Here is a 25108-nt window from a genome sequence, read left to right on the forward strand (position 1 = left end):
TGAAAGTGGCAATCCAATAGCTATAGTTCAGCTCCAATGTTAGAGTTGATGCCAGCACAACAATATAATGGCAAGTTAATGCCCAGACAGTCCATGTTGAAAGAGTGCACTGAAAAGGGACTGCAAAAGAGCCATGGCAACAAAGTGCAAGTAGCAGCCAGCAGGACCAGGATCAGAGAGCGCAGCATGGAGGCAGCAGGACCAGGACTGCAGAGTGTAGCGTGGAGGTAGCAGCTGGATGAGATGAGATGAGATGAGACTGCAGCAGCCCCAGGAGATGAGATAGCAGCATGGAGACAGTAGCAGGATGGGATGAGAAGAGACACCAGCAGCAGGTCCAGGAGATGAGACATGATGAGAAGTGACACCAGCAAGACCTTGACTGTAGACTGCATCAAGTAGGCAGGACTATGGTCAAAGCATAGAGGAGGGCATAACAAGTAAGCAGCAGCACAACACAGGCAGACAGTAGACCATCAAACTGGCACATGAACTCTATAGTCAGGATGGGCCCATCAGGCTTCTTCAAACTAGCTAGCACAGGAACTCTGTAGTCAGGACAGACCCAGCAGACTTTTTCCATTTGGCGGGCACAGGAACTCTTTATAGAGGACAGGCCTGGCTTGTTTGGTCAAGTCATCTTTGAGTGAATTTTTGGAGTCTTTACAACTGTGTGCCTTATGGGCCTTTTCCTTCCATGGGCTTTTTGTGGTGTGACATTTTTTTGGCGGTCTAAGCCTGGGCTGTCCTAAGAACCAGGGACTGCTGCATGGAGTAGACTCCTTAGAGGATGGGGATGGCATGGATGCAGGCTCTGTCAAATAGGGATGTGAATCGTTTTAGGACGATTAAAATTATCGTCCGATAATTTTAATATCGTCTTAAACCGTTATGGAACACAATACAATAGAGATTCTAACGATTTATCGTTATAAATCGTTAGAATCGTGAGCCGGCACACTAAAACCCCCTAAAACCCACCCCCGACCCTTTAAATTAAATCCCCCACCCTCCCGAACCCCCCCAAATGAGTTAAATAACCTGCGGGTCCAGCGGCGGTCCGGAACGGCAGCGGTCCGGAACGGGCTCCTGCTCCTCAATCTTGTTGTCTTCAGCCGGCGCCATTTTCCAAAATGGCGGCGAAAAATGGCGGCGGCCATAGACGAACACGATTGGACGGCAGGAGGTCCTTCCGGACCCCCGCTGGACTTTTGGCAAGTCTCGTGGGGGTCAGGAGGCCCCCCACAAGCTGGCCAAAAGTTCCTGGAGGTCCAGCGGGGGTCAGGGAGCGATTTCCCGCCGCGAATCGTTTTCGTACGGAAAATGGCGCCGGCAGGAGATCGACTGCAGGAGGTCGTTCAGCGAGGGTTCCGGCGCCTCGCTGAACGACCTCCTGCAGTCGATCTCCTGCCGGCGCCATTTTCCGTACGAAAACGATTCGCGGCGGGAAATCGCTCCCTGACCCCCGCTGGACCTCCAGGAACTTTTGGCCAGCTTGTGGGGGGCCTCCTGACCCCCACGAGACTTGCCAAAAGTCCAGCGGGGGTCCGGAAGGACCTCCTGCCGTCCAATCGTGTTCGTCTATGGCCGCCGCCATTTTTCGCCGCCATTTGGAAAATGGCACCGGCTGAAGACAACAAGATTGAGGAGCAGGAGCCCGTTCCGGACCGCTGCCGTTCCGGACCGCCGCTGGACCCGCAGGTTATTTAAGTCATTTGGGGGGGGGTTCGGGAGGGTGGGGGATTTAATTTAAAGGGTCGGGGGTGGGTTTTAGGGGGTTTTAATGTGCCGGTTTTGCGATTTTTCGATTTTTAGATTTTTCACGATTTTTCACGATATTTTACCCCCCCAAATGGCAACAATACGATTCCCTCCCCCTCCCGGCCGAAATCAATCGTTAAGACGATCGAGGACACGATTCACATCCCTACTGTCAAACGTTTAATGAGTTGGGTGACCATTGTGGTCAAATTATTTATTGAAGTGAATATGGTGGTTAAGACCTGAGTATGAGCTGCTGTTTGCTGCTGCACGGTGTTGGTAAGGACTGATAAGAGCCCTGCTTAACTGCACCATCTCTGCCTATATATGAGGAAAATATAGGCCATGCCTGCACTGTAGGATCCACTTCTAATGCTGCAGGTAGTGTGTGTGTGGGGGGAGGGGTCACTGAGGTACAGTCTGTGCCTCCAGTGCTGGTATCACCAGGCTCAGGGGATGAGCTGGCTGGCTTTCTTGGTCATCCCGCTGGTCACAAGGCATGCTGGAGGCAGGTGACAACTGGGCTTGTTGCTCCCATGGCAGGCAATTTCATCCATAAAGCCAGAGAGTTTTAGGCTGGCATCAAGGAGTAGGGCTGACCAAAGGATTGAAGTAAAAGCTGCTGCTGCTGCTATGGCAGCAGCTGCTTGTTGCGTCCATCGGTCCTAGACGGCTTTGCCCCGTTTGCCTCACCTTGTTCACGGCTCCTCCCGCTTACCTTGGAAAAACGGCTACCGCCGCGTCTGCAAGCCTCACTCTCCGGTGTCCCCGGAATAGCTATGGTGCTGCCTCCGACCATGCTCCTCCCAAGATCCTACTAGGGCGCGTGCGCGCTACCCTCATCTTTATTCCAGCTGTGGTGCGAACCTCGGGGGCATCCCCTCAAATGATGTCTCGCCATCCGGGTATTTAGCCTGCCCTTACTTGCTAGCTCGTTGAGTTATCAACAATTGGTCTCGGCCAGTCAATGCTACTCTGCTGCTTCCGTGCTGCTGCTGGAAGCTTTCTCTCTGCCCTTCGGGGTACTGACTAAGCTGGGTACCCGCTCCTCGGGGGCCCTCTGCTTTATTTCAGGTGCCTTTCTGGGATCAGGTACTCGCTTCTCGAGGGCCTGCTCTCCCTGCCTCGGTGCCAGTACCATCTACTTCAGCCTGGTGGAATCGCATACCTACAGCTACCATCTAGTGAGTAATCTAACTCCGTCTGTCTCATCTACAGCATTACCTTGCTGGGAAACCTACATCGGAATTCCCCTCTACCAACGGGATGAGAAGGGTCCCCTCTGCCGAAGGTCCCGAGACTGCTACATCCAGACTACCTCACTACTACCATCTCTGGTGGGTTCAAGCTGTACAATAAAAGCTCTGATTCTGTTTTTGTGCATCCTGAGTCTAGCCCAGTACTGTGGCTCCCCACGGGGCCCCTCCCCGTAGGCGTGGTCATCTGCCACAGTACCCAAGAATCTACCCAAACACCGCTTAACCATAACACTGCTGCTACTGCGCCTCCTCATCCTCGCTCCACTGTGTCAGAGCATTTAGTTGAAAGGTGCCACTGAGACCTAGAGCTGTGCTGCTGGTCCCTGGGGCTTCACAGCTGGGACCGGGGGTTTCCTGGGAGAGAACTGTGGAAACAAAGAAGAAGACATAAGTACGAATGCTAAGAAGTGCACATGTACTGTTTTGCATAAGATGTGCACTTTGCATCATTCAAAAAAGTATGGACATCTGCAGCAGACTTCACATTAACAGGTGATATGACTTATTGGCCCTGGCTGGTATGGTGTCCAGGGCCTCATCCATCCCCTCGAACACGTCCAGTCCCAGCCGTTGAATCAAGCACTCCTCCATCGCACTGAGGACAGTTGGGCAAGGGGCTCCTCCTCAGGTCTGCTGCATGTATTTATTCTGGCTTTCCATCTTGTTCTTTAAATGGACCTTTATGTCCCTGTAGCGGTGAACTACCTGCTCTCTAGTCCTCTTTATTCCATTGCGCCTGTGCAAATTTGTAGGTGCATAGACATGGCCAAGCTGCTGCCTGGCTGCTAGAGGATCAGGTTGCCACTTTCACTTCTGGAGAGGTTGCACTATCCTCACCCTTGCTCCTACTCCCCACTCTCCTCCCTTCCTTCTTCCCCACCTTCCCTGATAGCTCCCCACACCTCTGTCCTCTCTGTCTTGCCCTACTCTGCCGTCCTCCTTCCTCCACCTCACCTGCCTATCCCCTTCACCCTCCCACCTCCTTTTATCCCTTCTCTCTACTTCTCCTCCCTTCTCCTACCACTCCCTCCCTTCTCCTCCCTTCTTTCTTCTCTCCTCCTCCCATCCCTCCTTGCTTCTCTTCTCTTCCCACACCTACCATGATCCAGCCTCTCCTCACCTCTACTCACCACAGCACTCCTGCACTCCTCACCACTCATCCTTCACTCCTCCTCCAAACAAAGGGACAGACAGACAAACTAGATAAATGCATAAAAATTCCACACACAGACAAGAGGCGAAGGAAAACAGATGAAAACACTAAACTGGACAACTCACTCAGCTCCTAAACTCCCACTAATCAATTCACCTCCTCTCCTCTCTCTCCAGTACCTGACACACCCTCAAAGAGGCAGCTGTAGGAAGCTGGTGTACATATAAACAAAAAAATTACGCGTGACTTAATAGTGTGTCATGTGACGCGATATTTACATAGTAGGTGTGGTATGTCCTTTATTTGCTAACCATACCCATCTTTTTATCACAGCCCGCAAATGCACTGTATTTCAACTTTATTTACTGTGATTTGATGAATCCAGGCTTTAGTCTGTTCATTGTTTGCAATGTATTATAACATCTGTCCTGGTGCCACAAAATTGGCATTCTTTTTGAAATATGAAATTCAGAAACAGGACTGTAGTAAGATATATCTAGGTTAGTATATCATAGGTCAGGTTGGTGATAGAATAACAGCAAGTCACTGACCTGAGGGCAAAGGTCTTGAGCAGTGACTGTTAACATAGGTGACATGAACAGTCAGACCTCAACACTTCAGATGTGGCTGGAGAGAGATTTGCAAGGAAATCTACTGGGAGAAGAGTGAGAAGAGAGAGCCCTTCCTTCCTCTTTTCATCCTCATGCTGAGTGTAGGAAGAATAAAATTCAGATTTTATTTGTAACATAGCTTCTTGCAGTTCAGAACTCAATGCATTCCTTCTTCTGAAGCAGGATCTGGGGATTTAACTTATTCTGGTTCAGGAAATTTATTTGGAAGAGAGATGGAAAAATTAGCATCTTGTTTCTAAATATATACCTAAATCGATCCTAATTATTACCATTTCAGGGCCTAATTTAATAAGGACTTGCATTGTCTTATATGCAGCATGAAAGGAAACCATTACTGAGGAAAGCACTTAAAGCAGAAGTGTTTTCTGCATTGCCCAAAATATCAGCTTTTTCAGTATCTTGTACTTTTTTCTCTTGTGGCCTTCCTAGTCTCCTTTCTTTTTTTTCTCCTAATATATTTCATTTCTCATATTTTGTAAAGTTTTGGAATAATACTATTATGCAGCCTTTTATATGGCCATGTCCCTTCTCGGAAAGTAAATCTTGATCCCAGAATATATTGATTTACTCGGAAATATATATATAAATAAATATATATATAAATAAATATATATATTTATTTATATATATATTTAATATATATATAAATAAATATATATATAAATATATATATAAATATATATATAAATATATATATAAATATATATATAAATATATATATAAATAAATATATATATTGATTTATATAAGATTTACTCGGAAAGTAAATCTTGATCCCAGAATATATTGATCCCAGAATATATTGTATACAGGAACTTCCGGTATATAAAAAAAACCAATAAATAAATAAATAAATAAATATTCCTGAATCATTGTGCTATATTGCTCTGTTCACCTTCTCTGTGCAGCAGGGCGATTCCTTCAGCATCACAATGCCCCCCAACCCCCCGCGATTTACATAGATTCATAATGGAGTGGATGCTTAAGAGCTGCTTTTAAGAACTTTCAACCTGAATATCTCTGTGAATATAAAATACAAGTGAGACGCATAAAGGAGAATTGTAATCATTTGGTTTACCTGTCAACTGAAATACTGTATATATTTTTTCACGAGCAGGAGGAACAGTAGTGATCGGTGTAAACAGGGATACTTTATTGGTATTTAGCCCTAAAGTATCCCTGTTTACACCGATCACTACTGTTCCTCCTGCTTTTGGCATTATTGATCGGCTTCCGATTTGTTTCCTGGGTCCTATATTTTTTCACGTACAGTGCCTTTAAAAAAAAAAATGTCTATATGAACTGAAGATCGAGCTTAACTTAATAGATGTACTCTGTCAGCAACTATAAGTTGTATGTTAATTCTTAGGAGCTAGAAGTTTAACATTATGCTTAGCATGTCTTCTGTGGAGATATACTAACACAAATCTAACTACTGTAATGGTTTCATTTTCTGTGAGCTCACAGATTGTCCTGTCTTTCATTCCTAGCTTCTTGCTGGCCCCCTCAGCATCCATGCAGATGACATCTTCCATCATTATGGCTATTTAAAGACTTCTTGTTAGGTGTCCTTAAGGCACTGATAGGAGCACGGGGTTCATCTCATTTCTTTCCTCTCCACTGGCACCAAGCAGCACCAAAAAAAAAAAAAAATAGTATTTTTCTTAATGATGCAGGTTTACTCTTTCAAAAATCTTTTCTTTGTTTTTTGTTTCTTCTTCCTTCCATCTGGAGGTGTTCTTCAGGAGTGCTGATCACCAGCCCTTATACTTTGAGGTCTATGTCTACCCTTTGCATCTTTCCAACATTGACTGGCATTGTGTCTCCAACAAAACTGCTTGGCAGGCAGACACATCACCATCCATTCTGCTAGCTTTCAGGTAGATTTTAAAAGCGTTGGTCGCAGAAAAACAGCTCCATACACGCGTATGCGGGCCGCGTGCAAGCATCGTGAATTATAAGAAGCCAGGAAGTACACGCATACATACCTGTGTGCTCGTCAAGAATAAGGAAGCAGAAAAGGGGCGTTCTGGGGTGTGGCCAAGTCTTACGCACATAATCCCCAAATTTTGCAAGGCTGAACATGGCAACACACGCCATATAGATAGATAGAGAGAGACTCGTTTAAAGAGGCAATCTGACACTCTATATTTCCCACTGTAAGAGACGCACTTTCAACTCAGGGTGGGTTTGGGGGGGGGAGGGGGATGGTGTTACATTGTTCTGCCTAGGGTGCAAGGGTCTGTAGACCCTTATAACACTACTCCCTTAAAATCCACCCTGAGTTGAAAGTGCCCCTCTTACAGTGGGAGAAATTTACAGGCCGATACAGTACAGTGCGCTCCGGCGGAGCACACTGTTAACCCACATTTGGATGTGTGTTTTCGACGTGCTAGCTTTACCCCGTATTCAGTAAGGGGTAATAGCGCATCGAAAACGTGCGTCCAACCCCCCCAAAACGAATAGTTATTCCTGCCCGATTCACTAAGTAAAATGTGCAGCCAAGCTACCGCGGGCCCTCATTTAAATACTGAATCGCACGCACAGGAGACTGGCCTGTGCGCGCGCCGGGAGAGCGGGCGCTCTTCCGCTCTCCCGTGACTCTTACTGAATCAGCCTGATAGAGTGTCAGATTGTCTCTCTAAAGAGTCTCTCTAAGAACATAAGAACATAAGAAAATGCCATACTGGGTCAGACCAAGGGTCCATCAAGGCCAGCATCCTGTTTCCAACAGTGGCCAATCCAGGTCATAAGAACCTGGCAAGTACCCAAAAACTAAGTCTCTCTCTCTCTCTCTCTCCCCCCCCCCCCCTCGGTCACTTGTGAGTATGTTCATAAAGGCTCCAACACTCATGCACGGTAGGGATATTTTAAATGGTACATGTATACTTGCATGCACGATATAAAATTGAGCGTATCTTTGCTCACGTGCTCAATAAGCATGTTTATGGGCGCACGCACGCTCCTTTTAAAATGTACTTGTTTGGGCATAAGCAACACAAAGAATCTTGACGCTTCTGCTTATGCTTTCTAGTATTGTCCACGCCAGTGGTAGTAGATTACTTTTCTTTAATATTTTACAACTCACTCACTTGTCTGCCTCAGTTGTAAAATAGCAAATCATCTACTGTACATGTACAGATGAACAAATAGTGCAAATATATCATGCAACCCATCACTAAACTGACTTGGAGACTAGTTAATAGAAGGTATAAAGCTCTGGAGAGTAGACTCAGGAGCAGTGTCAGAAAATATTTCTTCGTGGAAAGGGTGGTGGATGCATGGAACGGCCTCCCAGTGGAGGTGATAAAAGTAAAAACAGTGATAGAATTCAAGAAAGCCTGGGATAAACACAGAGAATCCCTAGTGGTAAGGAGTTAAAGGTCATGGATTGGCTTGAGTCTCTGGTGCGGACTAAATGGGCATAATGATTCTTATCTGATGCTTTGGGAAGAACCAGGGATACTCTTTCATTTCAAATGAACTTGGAAATGTCAACAAATTTCATTCATTTTTTCTTGCTTTGTTTACATCAACCAGACCCATGCCTCCTCTCCTCACTGTTGAAATCCACTGCCAAAATGTTTAAAAAGACACCCCTGCCCCAAGCCCACACATCTCCTCAAATTCTCCTTTCCCTCCTTGCTTTTTATCCCATTACAGTGGGGTCCAAAGGGTTCTGAAGTGATCGCAAGTCATTCCTTCCCCTCCAGTGCTGTACTTCAGAATGGTGCCAGCTGACCTGAACCCGGTGCCATTTTGGAGCATGGCCTGGAGGAAGAGGTGTGTGGAGTTGGTGCACTTTAAAATAGAAGTTTGGTGGGCAGGGCTGGTGGGCAATTTTTGTGAACGCTGCCAATAACGTGCACTAAAATGTTTTAGTGTGCACTATTGGAAATTAACGCGCATTAAGAAAAATGAACAAAACAAACCTCCAACAACCAATAAAACAAAATAAATCCCCTGCATAGGAACAGGGTTGGGGGCTTGCAGTATTGCAGACAACTCACTCTTCTGCTCCTAGGGCAGAGGCAATGCGAAACGATGAGTAAAAAACAATGGACAGAGAAGGAAGCATGACTTAGCGATAGTGCAGGCCATCAGTTAGCTGAGTTAGTACTAGCAGGGTGCAACTTCTTAAAATCCAACCAGGTTGGTGCCGGCAGGAAATTGGTAGCCAGATAGTTCCAGCAAGGCCACGGGGACCTAGGAAGCTGTATATTGGTAGCTATGTAGATTATTGCAAAGATTAGGGTTAAAACATAGGGGGTGAGCAGACTGCTAGGCGAACTGGCCTTTATCTGCTGCCTTTTCCTTTGGCATTTTGTTTTTATGTATGAAACTTGAACAGTTTTCCCAAAATGCAGGTGCATGAATTCTGTCTGGTAAAGGGGAGGCATAATGTTTACATCTCATGCATCTAAACGTATTGATTGAGATTGAATAATTGAATAGGCCTAACTGCCCGATCAATAGAAATGAGACTGATAGTGGGACAGGAACTCAGACAGTAATGGAAAGCTCCAGCCACAAAAAGATTGCATTAGGATAGTATTGTCTCATTTAATCATCTTTGCTAATGCAATATAAAGAAGTGTATTACAGAACGTGAACTTTTGTTGATTTCATTAGCTCCAACAGTTACAGCTGAGATGCTGCATTTAACAATATAGTTCCAATGCGTTAGCCAAATAATGCAAAGGTAAGGTACAGTAGAGCAGTTCTTGCCAGACTGATATAATCTACTGGCATACCTCTGTATTTTTATGTAAGGTCTTTTTCACATTTGAGTTCTGCATTTGCATACAATTATTTAATGGTCTTCTTTTTCTTGCCATCTCATTATCTATACTTTTGACAAAATATCAAATGGACTGCACTGTCTCGCTGGCACCTTATTACAAAGTACTGCATAGAGTCCTGGTTGTTTTCTACTTTTACTGACTTCTTCCAACTTGAGTAGGCCCTAATGAAATAAAACAGGAGTAAAAAAAACCTGAGCTAAATTTTGCCTCACATTTTCTTTCCCCACATGGTGAAAATTAACTCCTGATGCAATAAGCTAATACATCAGGAGTTACACACACACACAAAAAAAAAAAGCATACTTAGCTGAAAATATGCACAGATCTGCTTAGAGCATATTAATTATGATTTAGGCACATAAAACATATTTTCTGCACCGAAAAAATGTTCAGGCTAATTTTAAACAAGCTGGTGTCCATACATGCAGGTATGTGCACACAAGCAAACATACGCTGGAATTGTAAATTATGCACGCATTTACGCATGTATGATTTAAAATGCGTCTAGCATGCATATGTGTGCTTCTAATTTTAAGCAGTTACTTAAGCAAACGTAAACTGCGTATCTTCCTTAAGGGTTTGTTGACTTTAATGCGTGCAGGAAAGTGTTTTGTTTTTTTTTTTTTAAATCATGCTCGCCATTCCCAATTTTACCCATTACTCCACCATTTTTCCCAGTCCATTTCGATGTCATTTGAACCCCTCTGCTTCTTCATCCTGCACTCTGCCCAGTTGATCCAGACCTCTCACCCAATCGACCTAGGCTTAAACAGAGACTTTTAGCACACTTACAGCTCCTCAGGAGCAGCAGTAAATATATGCGCCTAACAGGCTGTCAGGCGTTGCGGCAGCCGGTTTTAAATACGGTTTTATGCGCAGAACCTTTGGCATCGCCCCACCCCTTTTCCACCCCCTTGCACGCATATGTGCATATGTGACATCTTTTTAAAATAAGCACTGCACGCGTTCGACCCACATTCTCGAGTAAGTGGCCCTTTTTGCATGCAGAACCTTTTCAAAATGTACCTGATTTTAAGGAGAATTTTAAAAGCTCGGCACTGCATAAATTAGGGTTTGTGCGCACAAGCCGGGCTTGCAATCACTGACCAAATTTTAAAACCCACCCAGAAGCATGCGTATCTCCCACTGCATGCATATCTCACTTGCTTTCAAAAAGGGGTGTGGTCTGGGCGGGTTGTGGGCATTTCGGGGCATGACCAAGAGATGTGCACGTAAATACTTATGCACCCATGCTCATGCCCAGGTCCACTGCCGCATAAGTTTATTTCTACTAAGGAGGAGGTGTAAGTTTAAAAAAAATATAAAACCAGCCATTTCTGCCGGGTTTAAACAATCTGGGGTAACTGAGGGGAGAGCAGGCTATCAAACCGGCAGGTTTGAAGGACCTAGCTGTTAACTGGATGAACTGGTGGACGAACTGGTGAAATTGCAATGGCATGGGTGTGCGTCCTGCTATAAAATATCCTGACTTACGCAGTAGAATCGGGATTTGCGCGCCCACTTAAAATTGGGTACACATGTATGCACAGCCATGCTATTTTATAACGTGTGCGCACATGTGCACACAAGTTATAAAATGGCCGCATATCTGGGTGTTCGCTGACGCACATGTACCAAAGTGCACCCACATGCTGGTTTGAAAGTTACCGTCCCTGTGTGCACTGTGACTTCTGCTTATAAAGAGTGATTTATGTGTGCAAAACACATTTGTATGGATAAAAAAAAACAAATGTTTGCACAGATCATATTCTTTGCATTTAAAACATGCTTCATGCACAAAAGATTTGTGCACAAATTGTGGTTTATGTGCATACATTTGCATACAGGGCCCTCATACCATGAACTCCAGGTACAGACCCAGAGATTAATATTAGCCCAAGTAACGTCACTCCAGCTCTGATCACGAGTTAAATTTCCAGCGTTAAGAAACCATGTATGAAGCCTACGCACCCTTCGGTTTCAGGGAGCAATAGCTAATGTCTTCATTAATGTGATTTAAATGGAGGAGCACTAAAGTGTGCACATGGTTTTATGCTCATTTGTGTGCACATTTTTTGCCTGCAAAACTCATTGCAGCATTGGGAGTAAAGTCTTATTACTTTGGGGCTGTAGTTTGCACAATTTGGCCAAGTTAAAGCTGGCTACCAGCAGTTACATTCCTGCAGAACCGAGGGCTGCAGATTTATTTATTTATTTTATTTAGGATTATGTAGCACACACCTAGTTGTCCAATTGCACTCTGGGTGAGCTACTTTGACAGTATTAGACAATGGTAAAACAAAACAAATAAACATAAAACACTAAAAACCACAGGAACAAAAAGGATGGTTTTTCATACAAAGCCAGTTTTCAGCCAGGGGCTTTGGCTGGATCAGAGCATGCTCATGGTTCGGGGATGTAGCCAAAAACAAGTAAGAGAAGCAGACATCTCTCCCTTTATCCCTGTGTTTAAAAGTGCTCTTTTATTTCATATAAAACAGGCCCAAATAGGGTTTTACAATTTAAAAAAATTGAGCACACACTGTACAAATCAGTTTTGGTAATAGGGGGAGTGCCTGTTTTGTTTTTTAAACATTTATATTGTCTCTTCTCTTCCACCACCACCCCCCCTATATATATATATATATTTGTATGCTTCTATATACACAGTGTGTGTAATTATATATCTATCTATATATAGACACACTCACACAGATCTGTGGATTTTGCTACATTATTTGGTTTACAGAATACATCCATCACTAACCTAGACAAATTCTGAACTACCCACCTTAGGATAATTATTTGCAGTGATCCAGAGGAATATAAAATACCCTTTGGACCTTCAACAGTTAATGTCCCCGAGTAAAATTGTTCCTTCATGACCCCAAGAAGAGAACTGGAGCAAATCTCTGGATCAGCCCCTGTTTCTTAGCACATTACCAGATGTGAAGAAGCAGTCCTACCAAATGACCTCTAGCCACTGATGCAGCTTAATTAATGTTTTGTTTTATTGACATGGCTAGAATGGTCTCTGTTGTCAGCATGTTCTATTGTCACTGAACCCTTTCCTCCGTTGACCTTAAAAGTCCCTGCCTTCTAAACTTAGTGGAGGTCCTCTTAGTCTAGCTGCAGTTCTCCAGAAGAGAAATTCTTCGGTCAGCATTCAGAAAAGACCTTGAGATACTACTATTTTTTTTTTCAAACAAAAATCATAGAGAGAGCTTTTGAATTATATATCTACCATTTCTCTGATTGAAAGAAGATCCTGAGCAAATGGAAGCACAGTGAGCTGAAGTGATGTGCCCAAGATCCCAGACCAGAAGGGATTTTGAATTGCATGCGGTGTATTTTCCTTACTGATCATAGGTCAGCGCCCTCACCACTAGGCGCCACTTCCTCCATAAAACTAGGGACCTGATTAGTTGTGTAAATAGGTTTCAGTGTGAACTTGCTGTTAAAAGATTTACACAGAATTGGATTGTTGGCTGTAAACACTGAGCATTCTCCCCTTTCTCATCCCCACACCCATTTCTCTTAATTCCCCTCCTTCTTGCTTCAGACACAGAATTTGTCTCAGACATACAGAAGAACTGGGGGGGGACGGGGACTATTTTTAAGAGGGAGATTTCCAGCGCACGCCATCTGCCCTGCCCCAACCCAGTCCACAGTCTTCTTTACATCAGTGACAACTGGGCTGGATGAGAGAGACTGATAACCATTTCCCCTACTCTTAGGGTCCCTAGCACAAGAACAAAACAGAAGGAACAGTTTTCTAACCTTTATGTCTGCCGTTTTTTATCCTTGTACCTCAGCTCATTTTCCATCTTCTCTTAGTTCTCTCTCTACCTCCTCCTCCTCCTCCTTCCTGGTCCTGCCTTTCTCTTCTCTCTCTTCCTTCTCTGTCTCTTTCTCTGAGAGAATATTTTAACACATCTCCCTTCCCTCTTTTTGCTTTTTTGCTGCTGTCTTGTCTCTTCCTGCTCTCCTTTCCGTATTCCTTCTCCTCCCATGCTCTCCTTCAGTTCTCATTCCCTTCCTGCTCTTTGTCTCCCTGGACTCCCCCCCCCCCCCCCCAAATCCAGGATCCTCTTTCCCTCCATCTTTTCCAGATTTTCTCTTTCTCTGGTCTCCTTTCTCCTTCTTCCTCCCTGGTGCTCTCTGCCCTCCCATCCCATTTCTTGTCTGACATCTTTTAGCTCTCTCTCCTACTCTTCCAATCTTTTCTTTTGCCCCCCCCCCATCCCCTTTTCATCATCCCTCATCCCTGTAATGTGTTGCGCTCCATGGCCAGGTCTGCTTAACTGGCGCGACCCTCTACCAGCATGGCCTCGAGTTCCTGCTCTGTCCAACTCCGACCGTGTCCTACACGGGCGTCCCCGGCTCCATCATGGCCTTCGGCATCGCTGCTCTCCTCGCGCTGGGGCTCGACGTTGGCCGCGCTCCCCTAGTACGCACGCGGAACTCAGTCTGATTTAAAGACCCAAGTGCGGGAAGACCTCAGGCGATGCCCGAATCTGACATCACTCATGTAAGGTATATATACCACAGCCCGGCCTCTAGCTCGGGGCCTTGGCAATCAGGTGGTACACTCCGGTGTCTCTAGTTTGCCTTCCTGTGTTCCAGTGTCTTGCTCCTGTGTCTCTTTTCCAGTCTCTCTGTTCCAGCGTCTCCTGTTCCTTCGTCTCTCCACTCCTGGTAGTACCCTTTGGACTGATCTCACAGTACAGACCTTTGCCTGTTCTCTGAATACTCCTGCTCGCTGCCTGACCTGACTTCTGCCTGGAACTCCGACTACTCTTGACTGCCACCTGGAACTTGACCTTTGGCTTGAACTGACTACGCCCGGATTGACCTCTGTTACCGACCCTGCTTTGGCTGACCATTATTTATTTATTTATTTATGAACTTTTCTTTACCGACGTTCATAGAACACATTACGTCGGTTTACAATGAGAGAAAGGAAAATTACAATGAACGGGGGGGGGGGGGGGGGGGGAGAGCAGGGCAGGCTAGAAAGAGGGAAAGAGGCGGGGGCTGGGAGAGAGACAAGTAAGGGAGAAATAATAGGAACGCAGATAGGAGGAACAGCAGAGAACCAATTTCAGAAGATTATAAAAACATAGCAAGTCATAACAACCGAGGCTATGTACAAAATATACAATAATGCAAACTTTTTTAGAAGGTGCAAATTAAAACAGGTTCCAGGGAGGGGGGGGGGGATTCCAGGGGAGGACAAGAAGAGCCGGAGGCTAAGGGGTCTAGGATTGGTTAGAATCGGGGTAGGCCTGTTTAAAGAGCCATGTCTTGACTTCTTTTTTAAAGTTGTGTAGGGATGACTCCAGCCAGAGAAAGGTGGGGAGGGAGTTCCAGAGGGGAGATGCCCACAATCGAAAAGGCTCTTTCTCTGGTAAGGGCAAGGTGGGCAGTTTTGAGTGATGGAGAGTGTAGGGTGCCAGCAAGGGCATTTCTAGTGGGGCGCTCAGTAGAGTGGAATCGTGGCATTTCCTCGAGCCAGGGGTGATTGAAATTGAACAATGAATTGTGTAAGATGGTAAGGGTTTTGTATTTGATTCGGAAGGTAATGGGCAGCCAATGCAGATCCTTTAATATGGGGGTGATATGGTCCCTTCTACGGGTATTGGTTAAGACTGATACTCTGGCCTTGATCCTCGCCATACACTCGGACTCTCTTTTCTGGCCTTCTGCGACATCTGGTCTTCCCTGTCTGGACACCGACCATGCACCCTTGTTCGTAGTGGGCACTCCCTTGAACTATCTCTCTAGGAGATCCTGCAAGGCCCCCCTAAGACCAGGTGGCCCGGATAACCAAGGGCTCAATCTGAGGGAACCTAGGGTTGCTATTGGCGAAGCTCCAGCTAGCCTCTGTGTCCTATGCTCCGCCTCCTGGTGGCAGGCGCTCTCCGGGTCCAACCGGAGGGCTGTACTAATCCTGCACCAGGCCAAGGGTCCACTCCCAGCGCAACAGGTTGCCAAGGCCATGGACTCAGCGGAGTCTCCTGCCTTGCAGGCCATCCCTGGCCTAGCAACTCATGTCCGAGACTAACAGCAAACCCTAGAAGCATTGACTTCATCTGTGGAAAGACTACGGTCTCAACTAGAGGATTCTCTCAAGGCCAACTTGAGGGCTTCAACGGAGATCCGTGCCTCTGTCGAGGTTTTCTCAACCAATGTTTTATGCAATTCACACTACAGCCTGAGCTGTTTCCAAGTAAAAATACCAAGATCACTTTCATCGTCTCACACCTTGAGGGGATGGGCTTCCCCACTTTGGGAACGTTCAGATGACATCCTCCGTCATTTCTCCCACTTCATCTCCGTGTTCAAGCAGACCTTCTAGGACCCCGGCCGACAGGCGGTTGCGGGTCACTAGCTTCTCCATCTCCGTCAAGGCTCACATTCGCTCACTGAATTCACTGTCAAATTCAGGATGCTTGCCACAGAACTGGGATGGCAAGAGGACTGCCTACAGGCAATCTATCTGGATGGCTTATCTCCTGCCCTCAAGGATGAGCTGGCTGCTCACGAGATTCCCACATCTCTAGACGATATAATCTCCTTGGTTGGAAGGATTGATCATCGCCTTTGTCAGCAACATCAGGAGGTAAAGGCTTCTCAGCCTTTTGCTGTATGCCCAGTCCTCAATTAAAGGCCTTACCATCACCTCCTCCGTCACCAGAGAAGCTGATGGAGATCAATCACGAGCGCTTGTCCCGTGAAGAGCGCCTTCGATGAAAGAAGGAAGGTCTTTGCCTGTACTGTGCAGATCTGGACATCTCTTACAAACCTGCCCAGTTCATCCGGGAAACTGCAGAGCCTGAGCCTGGTGGGGGTCCCGAGCTTGGGCACTACTGTGAATGGCCCCCAATTACTACTTCCTGTTTCTCTCTCCCGAGAGTCACGATCATTTGCCACCACTACCCTTATAGACACTGGGGCGAGTGGCAATTTCATCTTGGATGACATCGTCACACTCCTCCAAATCCCGCTCCAGCCTCTGGACATACCCCTCTGGATTGCATCCATCCAGGGTGAGCATCTCCCGGGACATATCACTCATCGCACCATAGCCTTCCGCCTCTCCATGGGAACCCTCCATGAAGAAGAGATCTTGTTATATGTCCTGAAGTGTTCTAACCACCCAGTAATTCTTGGACTCCCATGGCTCCAGGAGCACAGACCTCAATTTGACTGGCAATCCCTACAGTTAATCCAGTGGGGACCTCAGTGCCAACACCACTGCCTGCGTCAGGTGGCCCCACCGGTCACCACTCTGAACTCTACAACCCTGACTGGGTTGCCTGCTCTGTATACAGACTTCCAAGATGTATTCTCTAAACAGAATGCTGACATCTACCTCCACTCTGGGAGTTTAATTGTTCCATTGAGCTCCTCCCAGGTACCACGCCTCCCAAAGGCAGGACCTACCCTCTCTCGCTATCAGAGACTAAAGCAATGTCTGAATACATTAAAGAGAATCTAGACAAGGGATTCAAAAGACCCTCCAATTCCCCGGAAGGAGCCGGCTTCTTCTTCGTGAAGAAAAAGGATGGCAGTCTACGTCCTTGTATTGACTACTGTGGGCTAAGCGCGGTAACCTGCAAGGATTGTTATCCTCTGCCACTTATCAGCAAATTCTTTGATCGTCTCCAAGGAGCCCAGATCTTTACAAAGCTAGATCTCCGAGGGGCATACAATCTCGTAAGGATCCAGCCAGAGGATATTTGGAAGACTGCTTTCAATACCAAGGATGGCCACTGCAAGTATGTAGTGATGCCCTTCGGACTTTGTAACCCCTGCGGTCTTTCAACACTTGATGAATGAGATCTTCCGGGACCTACTATACTCATTTGTCGTTGTATATCTAGACGATATACTGATCTTTTCCAAAGATCTGAAATCCCACCGTTCACATGTTCAGAGTTTACAATTACAGGAACTTCATCATCAATTACTCTACTCTAGCTACTCCACTCACTGCCATGACTAGGAAAGGTAGTAACTACAAAGAATGGAGTCCCAAGGCTCAATCCGCCTTCCATGCCTTGAAAGAGGCCTTCTGCACTGGACCTTGTCAACTTCACCCAGTTCCTAACCGCCCCTTTGCCGTCAAAGTCGACGCCTCAGCCATTGGGGCAGGGGCAGTGCTGAGCCAGTATTCCTCCAAGGGAGCCTTAGTACCCTACTCATTCTATTCGCACAAATTTTCCCTTGCGGAGCAAAATTATACATCGGGGACTGAGAACTCCTAGCGGTGAAGTTAGCGCTCCAAGAATGGCGTCCCTGGTTAGAAGGAGCACAACATAAATTCACGATCTTTCAGATCACAAAAATCTCGAGCACTTGAAGGAAGCTCAGTTGTTAAATCCCCGACAGGCCTGTGGGCATTGTTCTTTGAGCCATTTCGAACTGCGTTACCATCCTGCAGCCAAGAACACTTGAGCGGACGCCCTCTCCTGCTCTCTTGAACCAGAGGGTACATCTGACACACCTAGGCACATCATCGACCCAGCTTGCATAACCCTTGCAGTCACCAACACTGTGCCAGCGGGGAAGACAGTGGTCCCACGCTGCCTCCGTGAACGCGTCTTTCGCTGGGCTCACGACTTGAAGTTGGCCGGCCATCCCAGTCGGGCTCAGACCCTTGAAATGCTAAGGAGATACTATTGGTGGCCTAACATGGTCAAGGATTCCCTTAACTATGTGGACTCCTGTCCCATATTTGCACAACAGAAACCCCCAACTGGCCGTCCTTGGGGGCTCCTCCAGCCTCTTCCAGCACCAACAGAACTCAGGTCAAGCATCTCCACCGACTTCATCACAGATCTACCTCCATCCAAAGGCCACACGGTCATCTGGGTCATTATTGACCGATTCTCGAAAATGGGGCACTTCATCCCACTCCAGAAGCTTCCCTCAGCTCCTGAACTGGCTAAACTCATCCTCAAACACATCTTCCGCCTACACGGGCTACCCAAAGAGATCATCTCGGACCGTGGTCCGCAGTTTGTCACCAAGTATTGGAAATCCTTGTGGAAAAAGTTTGAAATCAATCTGAATTTGACATTGGCTTATCACCCCCCGGCAAACAGCCAAGTAGAAAGAACAAACAGATCCTTAAAGACTTTTTTATGTTCTTACGTAAATGACCAGCAGGATGACTGGTCCGACCTATTACCCTGGGCTGAGTTATCCCACAATACTCATGTTGCCTCCACCACAGATGTGTCTCCCTTCTCAGTGGTATTCTGTCGCAAGCCACGTCTGCCTCTACCAGTACCGCTCTCAGTGCCTTCACCTGTGGCTCAGTCGACGGCCCAGACAATAAGATGTTTATGGAGCCAAGTCAAGGAAAGGCTGGGCCAGGCCGCCAAGCGAGCTAAGTGCTCTACTGATGCTCATCGTCGCACCGCACCCTTGTTCTGGCCAGGCCAGAAGGACTGATTAAGCACCAAGCACATCAGGCTGAGACTCCCTTCTCAGCGACTCGCCCCCAGGTTTATTGGATCATTTCCAGTAATTTGACGCATTGGTGCTGTGACCTATCAACTACGACTCCCTGCATCCATGGGCATCCACAACACCTTTCACGTTTCCATGCTAAAGCCATTGGTGGTGTTTTGGACCTCTCGAAGAGCTCCTGCTCCTACTCAACTTGAGGCTAAACCAGAGGACATACTTCAAGTCAGGGAAGTTCTAGACATCTACCGATACAGAGGCCATTGGGAGTACCTCCTGTCATGGGAGGGCTTCAGACCGGAGGAGAACTCCTGGGAGTCCTCCCATCACATCTATGACAAGAACCTCCTTGCTGAGTTCCACCGCCTCCTTCTTGAAAAACCCAAGCCGGTAAGGGGGAGGCCTAGAAGGGGAAGTACTGTTGCGCTTACCTGCCGTGTTGGCTCCGCCGCCGGGCTGCTTACCTGGTGCGACCCTCTACCAGCACAGCCTCGAGTTCGTGCTCTGTCCAACTCCGACCATGTCCTCCACAGGCGTCCCCGGCTCCCTCACGGCCTTCGGCATCGCAGCTTTCCTCACACTGGGACTCGGTGTCCTCCTAGGTGTCGGCCCCCCCCCCCCCAGCGCGCACGGAGCTCAGTCTGATTTAAAGACCTCGGGCAGCGCCCGAATCCAATCTCACTCATGCAAGGTATATATACCACAGCTCGGCCCCTAGCTCAGGGCCTTGGCAGTTGGGTTGTACACTCTGGTGTCTCTAGTTTGCCTTCCTGCATTCCAGTGTCTTGCTCCTGTGTCTCTTGTTCCAGTCTCTCTGTTCCAGTGTCTCCTGTTCCTTTGTCTCTCCACTCCTTGTAGTACCCTTCGGACTGATCTCACGGTACTGACCTTTGCCTGTTGTCTGACTACTCCTGCTCGCTGCCTGACCTGACCTCTGCCTGGAACTCTGACTACTCTTGATTGCTGCCTGACCTGACCTCTGCCTGGAACTCCAACTACTCTTGACTGCCACCTGGAACTTCACCTTCGGCTTGACCTGACTACACCCGGATTGACCTCTGTTACCGACCCTGCTTTGGCTGACCATTCTGGACTGATACTCTGGCCTTGATCCTCGCCATACTCTCGGACTTTTTCTGGCCTCCTGCGATCTCTGGTCTTGCCTGTCTGGACACCGACTGTGCACTTTTGTTCGTAGTGGGCACCCCCTTGAGCTATCTCTCTAGGAGATCCTGCGAGGCCCACCTAAGACCAGGCGGCCTGGGTAACAAGGACTCAACCTGAGGGAACCCCGGGTTGCTATTGGCGAAGCTCCAGCTAGCCTCTGTCTCCTCCTGTGCTCCGCCTCCTGGTGGCAGGCGCTCTCCAGGTCTGACCGGAGGGCCGTATCCCTCTATAGTTTTTACCCCCTGCTTCTTCCACCCTCCCTCTCTTCACCAGCTGTGCCTTTCCGCTTACATTTTCTTGTTTCCATATCATCTACTCCTGCTTTCCTCACTTACTCATTCACTTAATTTTTCTCTCCTACCTTCCATTCCTTTGTCTCCCATCTCTACACGTCATCCATATGTTTTGTTTCCCATTCTTACCCCTTGCTCCACCAACCCTTCATTTATCTCTTCTGTAGCATCCATTCTCCTATAGTTTTCCTGTCTACCCCAGCATCCATGCCTCTGCTTTTCTCCTCTTCCCCTAGCATCTACTCCCTACCTCTTACCTCCTTCCTCTAGCATATTCTCCTGTCTGTGTGCTGACCACATGAGTAACTTTGAATCTGGAGATCAGCAGCAGAAAATGTTTGACCACACAATTTTACATTTTTCATATTGCTGGCACAAAGAAGAAACAGACCTATGGACTGTTGGATTAGGGGCTCCCACCCCTCTGGCCTTGGTCCTGCGTGCTCCTTAGGAAGTAGATGCTGCTACCTGCCTGAGTCCCATTTGGGACTCCCGCTCAATGTGGGAGACTTGATAGCTCTAGACATAGTTATTGAGGGATGTAATCCTGCTTTATACAAATAAGCATAACACTTTCTGTTCAGTTAAATCCTTTTGTATGTTGCTGTGGGAAAGCATGTTAAGTGAATCCTTTATGCTGGCTTATCTTGCATTATACTGAAAACACCTTATTTTTTGTAGTTCTAATTTACAGAAGGATGAATTAAACTTTTAATTTTTCTCTTCATCACTGGTGAAATGTGCCAGGTTTAAAACACTGATCACCGATGAGCAGTTTCACGAAAAGTATCCCACGATGTCTATCCAAAGTTGGAGCACTTACACCCATTGTATAGATACATGTGCTAGATGCTTGTGATACAACTGTGAGACTACAAAATCAGTGTTTTAAACCTGGCACACTTGGGGAGACATTGTCGTAAGGGATTGGTCATTTAAGATTTCTGAGTGGATTAAGTCCTATGAATAAGAACCATACAATCAAGAGGTTTGTGTTCCTTGAAGGGCTTTGCCCCATGGTGTGTCAGTATGACTATTATCCAAGTTGAATGGTCCAGAAGGAATTACTCCACTTGGGTTGCATCTTACTGTGGACTCTTTTTAACAGCATCTTTTGTAAATTTAGTATTTTTTTTTGTCTCCATATTACACTATTTTTGAGGATGTTTTACCATCATTTTAGACACTTTGTTTTCCAAATATAATAAGGACTGATTACCATCATTTTGGACATTTTGGGCCTCATTTTCCAATATCGCATTTATTTCGCATGCGATACCAAAAAGGGGTGTACCTTATGCTAATAAGCATGTGTATCGCGAAAGGCTGTTATCGCAAGTTGCACTATTAGCCCAATTTGGTTCTACATTGCCAGTATATCGCAGTTCATGATGTCTCCTGACAGGCCTGTTTCAGTATGATGCTGAGAGAGAGAGAGAGAGAGAGAGAGACTTACCATAGTGCCTCCTCCTAGACAGGTATTTGTATCCCTATGGGAGGCCCACCTAGTAACTCAAAATGTATAATATTTTGATTACTGTTCATGTTATTTATTTCCCTACAATGGGAAAATTTAGAGAAGGAATATACTATATGGAGGCTTAATTCCTCTTTTGTTGAGGATCAGGATTTTTTGTAGAAGATGCAAGGAACAATCAAAAGTCATTTTGCTTTGAATGAAAACTTTTGTCTACTTTTAAGGCTATCTTGAGAGGAGAGATTATTAATTATATTGGCCATAAAAATAAAATAAGATTCAGGGAGCTTCTCATATGAGAAAAAGAGATTAAACAAAATGAAGAAAGACATAGTGTTTTGAACAATAAGTTTCTTAGTACAGCAAAATATTGAGTAAACAAATGGTTTTGATAATTTTCTTAGCAAAAAATAATTACTTAGTAACAAATCTGGTCCTCTTTTAGCACAGTATTTTAAATCTTAGCAAAATAGAGGTTGGGTCCAGGTTATTAAGGTTGCCAAGTCAAAAATGCAGTGTCCTTCATTTTTTTGCTTTTTTTTTATTATTATTATTTTCATCAGGAATTTAACATAGTTTATTTTGACAAAATCAAAAGCAGCAGAAAATCAGTGGGAAAAAAAGTTTAATCATTTTTCCAAGAGAATATCAGAATTTATTTTGTTGGACGGAAACCTCCCATTATCCCATTCCCTTTCAACCCACCTATATAACCTCCCCTTAAATGATTCATCAGGTGATTGTACGACGTCTATAAAAGCTTAAAATAATTCCTTTACGCCTCTCCTCAAAAATTCCCCTTTTTCTCCCACTCTCCTTTCACTCTTTCATTGTTTCCTTTCTTTCCAAAAATCATTTCCTACCTCCAAAACCCTCCCCCCACCAGGAATCTCCTCCTTTCTCTTGCCTCTCACAGAATCCCTCCTCTCCCCCAAATCTCCTTTCCCCAAACATTCATTTTTATCAGCTGTAGTGTCATCAGGATCCTCCTCCCTTCATTTTCGGTAACATGCTCACGTTCCCATGCTCTGCACTTCCGAGTTCATGCTGAGCCAGAGAGGCAGGGATCCTGCCAGAACCTTCTTCTGGTGAGGGGCTGCTGCTCATCTCTGCTTTGGTGGGGGTCTGAGCAGCCATGCTCTGGCTGATGCTTCGGTTCCAGCCCTTTCCTGGAGTTAAACCAGCAGCCCAGCCCTTCTCCCAATGGCTGCCACATTCTCCTTCAGGAGCAGAGAGGAATCATGGAGCTTCAGTTCTGCATGATCTCATCTCCATGTGCTGGGAAAACTTTCACCTAAGCAGTGGCTTCCCAGGCGCATGGAGATGAGGTAATCAAAACTGAGCCTGCAAGGCTCCTCTCAGTGCATGGAGAGGTCAGCAAAACTGAGCTTGCAAGGCTCCTCTTGGCTTTTGTAGGAGAGTGTGACTGCCATCAGGAGAAGGTCTGTGACTTATCTTCACTGCTTGGAAGAGGGAGAGAAAGGATGGAAATGAATACAACAGGCTGGTCTGCCTGAACTGAATACGGGGTGGTTTGGAAACACTGTCTCCACAGCTTTTCAAGATACACAAAATTAAAGTGAAAATTGGTTTAAACTGAAAATGAAAGCCCTTAAAAATGCAATATAATGATGTTGAGATTGTCCAGCATATTAGGAATTATTATTCTGCCTTATATTCTTCAGAAATGGTAGATAAAAGCTTCTCATCTTTCTTAGATCATCCAAAACCTACAGAAAAAGAATAAAAATGTTACGTTTTCCTATCATAGAAGGTGAGATTTAGAATGCTATTAAATCTTTATTCCCATGGAAGTCTCCAGGTTTGGATGGATTGCTTGTGAAATTTCATCAGACCTTTGGTAAAACTGGGGAGGACAATGTTCAAAGATTTTCCTGTTGGGAAAAGCCCCTCTGAAAATTTCCCACCCCTCTGTCATTAAAAGTATCCACCACAAAACAAGGGTGGAGGACATGGGTCGTGGGAGGAAGTGTACATGCTGCCTTTCTGCAGGTACATTTGCAACTTCATGCATTCATATTTCAGCCCTAATCCCCACCATCCCATATTTTCAAAAGAAAATCCTTTCTAGGGTTTCCTTTTGAAAATGTGCTTATAGTTCCATTGGTAATTTAAAAATTGCCTCCTTAATGTTTAAACTTAAGCAGCCTTGTCAAGATTTCTTAAAGATTGGGAAGGTTGAAGGTAATTTTTAGAGGCAATGGTAGTAGCGTTGGAGAAGCCAGGCAGAAATCTGCTGTTAGTACAAAACTACAGGCCTATTTTGCCAGATTGTACAGCAAAGAGTATAGTGGTGGGATTATACTGCCATCTGCCTGACCAGAATCAAGAGAGAGACAGTGAAAAAGTAACAGACATTGGGAAAACTAATAAATTAGACAGAAATTAATGGGAGATTTCAATTATCCCAATGGATAAATGTCTCATTAGGATGTGCTAGGAAGGTAAAGATTCTACATACTATAATTGACTGCTTCATGGAGCAACTGGTTCTGGAATGGATGACAAGGAGGACTATTCTAGATCAATCTAATTCTCACTGTGATACAGGATCTGGTGTGAAAGAAGTAATGTGGTAGTTCTGCTTGCCAATAGAGATCATAATGTAATCAAATTTAAGTGTTGCAATTGGCGGCCTGCGGTTTGCCCCCATGGACTGCCACTCTTACCTCTGTGACAGTCAGTTGAACCACTAGGGGATCCAGTTTCAGCTGCTGTATGGTTCAACTAATGTAAGGTTTGGCTGGCAGCAGGATAGCCCCGCAACCAGCTGCACTGACCTCCAGATGCTGCCAACCCACTCTGATGCCAGGCCCTCCTGCTCTTGACTGAATGCTACCACTACTGTGTGTGCCCATAGTGTATGTACACTCGCTCCTATTGAAGGCCTCGTGGCAGGAAAGCCCCAGCGGCACTGCTTGATGATGTCACGGGAGGCTGCCCTTTTAAGCCCAGCAAGTTCCATTCTTCAGTGCCTCAGGAACAGGTTCTCCTGCCTTTCAATGCATGTTGCTACTTCTCCATGCCTGTCATAGAAACAGAAATGTTGGCAGAAAAGGA

At 45.9% G+C, this 25108-nt stretch overlaps 1 protein-coding gene and 1 long non-coding RNA gene across 6 annotated transcripts in view; one reads left to right on the plus strand and one right to left on the minus strand.

Annotated features, from left to right (window-relative positions):
- Window positions 1–25108, plus strand: part of ESRRG (estrogen related receptor gamma) — a 1204337-nt gene that overhangs the window by 735023 nt on the left and 444206 nt on the right. The gene's annotated exons all lie outside the window — the stretch shown is intronic.
- LOC115086822 overlaps window positions 22595–25108 on the minus strand; it is a 33866-nt gene continuing 31352 nt past the window's right edge. Inside the window, exon 3 of the long non-coding RNA XR_003855338.1 lies at window positions 22595–23757. This is a non-coding gene — a long non-coding RNA (uncharacterized LOC115086822). The remainder of the gene's footprint in view (window positions 23758–25108) is intronic.

Source organism: Rhinatrema bivittatum, chromosome 3 (assembly GCF_901001135.1).
Source record: "Rhinatrema bivittatum chromosome 3, aRhiBiv1.1, whole genome shotgun sequence".
In the NCBI taxonomy this organism is placed as follows: domain Eukaryota; kingdom Metazoa; phylum Chordata; class Amphibia; order Gymnophiona; family Rhinatrematidae; genus Rhinatrema; species Rhinatrema bivittatum.